Below are 2,712 nucleotides of genomic sequence, written 5' to 3' on the forward strand. Positions count from 1 at the left end.
GCGAATCGCCTTTAAGGAGCCAACGCTGGGACTCCCATTGGCAATGGGGATGTGCAAACCTCAGACCCGCGGGGCGGGGCTCCAGCATTGTCAGGATGTCAGAGGTCCTTACAGGAGGCCCTGGCTCCTTCTAACGTGGTAAATGTGTTGAATCTTTTCTGTTTAATCCAAAGAGCAGGACTTGCAGCCTCTCCTCCCTACACACAGCTCCTCTTGTCCATCTAGGCCAGCCCTGGGGTGTCCACCCTGGGTTTCAGGTGGACCATCGCCTCTCTGAGGCCCTCCAGCATCCATTTTGCTCTTGGCCCCTTTACATCACTCCCACCATCACATGTTTGCCTTTCACTATGTGAAAGGAGACAGTATAGCCTGGTGGTTAAGAGACAGGCCTTTCTGTTCAGACATGCTTAGGTTCAAATCCTGCCTCAGCCAACTACTAGGTATATGGCTTTAGGTAAGTTGCTTAAGCTAGGTGTTTCTCAGTTTTCATATCTTTAAAACAGGGGTAATAAGACCTCCTTAGTGTTATAAGGATACAATGGGGTTAAACCACACTGGCAATTAAACATTGGCATCAAGAGGCAGGTTTGTGGAGTGACTGGTAGCCTGGGCTCAGGACCTAGACCAGTGATGGCGAACCTTTTGAGCTCGGCGTGTCAGCATTTTGAAAAACCCTAACTTAACTCTGGTGCCGTGTCACATAGAGAAATTTTTTGATATTTGCAACCATAGAAAAACAAAGACTTATATTTTTGATATTTATTTTAGATATTTAAATGCCATTTAACAAAGAAAAATCAACCAAAAAAATGAGTTTGCGTGTCACCTCTGACAAGCGTGTCATAGGTTCGCCATCACTGCCCTAGACACTACTTGGTTTCTCTGTGCCTGCGTTCTCCTCTATGGAATGGGGATAATAATAATGATAGTGATCTATATTGCAGAGCTGTTACAAGGGTTATATGCTTATAAACTTCATGCAACAGAGTGCGTAACATGCTATCTACACATACTCAGTATCCAATAAGTGTTAGCTACTATTGTTTGTCATTAAAAAAAATGAAGCTGCAAAAAAAAAAAGAAATATCCCAGAATGCATGACAAAATCCATGGCTAAAATGTCAACAAAAATCAAAGTTGAACATACATTTAATAAAGTCATTTTATGAAGCCTAGAATAGACTGCAAAACAAATATTTTATTACCCGGAAAGAACTAAAGAACACCCACAAAATTAAAAAAAAAACTTATAAAGAAATGTGGAATCAAAACAAGAACAGGTTGATATGAAAACGACTCATATGAACATTATAAACATTTCTCACAACGTTCTGGCTTTTTGGCATAAGCAATGAAGCCCTGCTATTTTCAATGAAAGCATTCCATTCTCTCCAACCCATGTTGAATTGTACTTCAACAGTCAGCCAGTCTTTCAAGTGTACTATTTTTGTTATACACTGATCAGCCCAGAACTTAGAGAAAGGCATCAAACACAAAAGAATGGGGGCTGAGGAAAGGGAAGAAGACCAGAAGTTATTGACCTGGCCTCAAGCGTCCCCTCCACCACCCTTACCCCATGACATTTGCCGTTGTCTTATGTCTCACATCTAGAGCACCCATGTTGGCACCCATCAATCTTAATTATGCTTGGAAGTGGTCAAATAATAGCCAGAGGGAAGATTACTCTGAAAACTCTACCCTCATGACCCAAGTGCCCCAGTTCTCCTCCGTGCCTTTATCATATCGTTTAAAGGCCTATGAAGATGATGTAGGAGTCATTTCCATCCATATGCAAAGCACCCTATACAGGGGCGGGCCTTCATTCAAATATTTGGAAGCCCATTGTGTGCCAGACACCCTCAAGCAAAGGATTTTTGAAACTCAGATCATCTAGGGTTCTCTCTGTTTCATAGAAAGAAAATGAGATCTAAGAGGTCCAGAGGTGCCCAAAGTTACCCTGAGGCTGCAAGAAGAGTTAGAAGTAGCATATCTTTCAATTACTGACAAGGAAAGAAATGAAAATTGAGTGCTCATCACTGTTAGCTTCCCCCATCAAAGGCATAAAATAGAAGTTAGAGAGTAGAAATCATCAGAGAGGCAAAATTAGCCGTCCTGTATACCCAGTCTTTTACACTAGACTTCATTAATTAGGCTCATTCAAATCACTACTGAATGTTAAGTTCTTCATCTCTTCCATCTCACTCCTCCAGCCCGAGGCTCACATTTACTTAACACATAGAGGCCTACTGTGTTCTGGAGAATGAAAGCAGAACAGGGTGCATGCAGAAAGCTTCAGTCTAGGGAAAGCTAGATAGTTACAATACAGTGAGGGTGTGTGCTGAGAGAGACCTCAAAGGAGACACAACCCAATGCAGGGGAATGGGGGCAGGAAAACTCTTGGAGGAAGTAGCCTGAATCCTGAAAATGAAGAGGACCGAGCCAGACGGAGAGGTTGAGTGAATAATAGGTAGAGATTAAGTGTCTCAGGATTTGATTTTTCTTTAGCCTTTGACCTGGAAGTGAGAACCTGATGCATTCCAGGAACTTGAAGAAACTCAATGTTGGTTAGATCAGAGTGAACAGAGTAGAGAGCTATGTCCAGAGAAAAAGGAGCCTCATGGGCCCCAGTTAAGGAATGAGCACTTGATCCTAAGGGTGGAGAAGGTCTTCAGTGAGGTGTGATCATCTCATGTGCATTTCTCTCTGGATTTT

This window comes from Myotis brandtii, unplaced genomic scaffold, assembly GCF_000412655.1.
Source record: "Myotis brandtii unplaced genomic scaffold, ASM41265v1 scaffold796, whole genome shotgun sequence".
Classification (NCBI taxonomy): domain Eukaryota; kingdom Metazoa; phylum Chordata; class Mammalia; order Chiroptera; family Vespertilionidae; genus Myotis; species Myotis brandtii.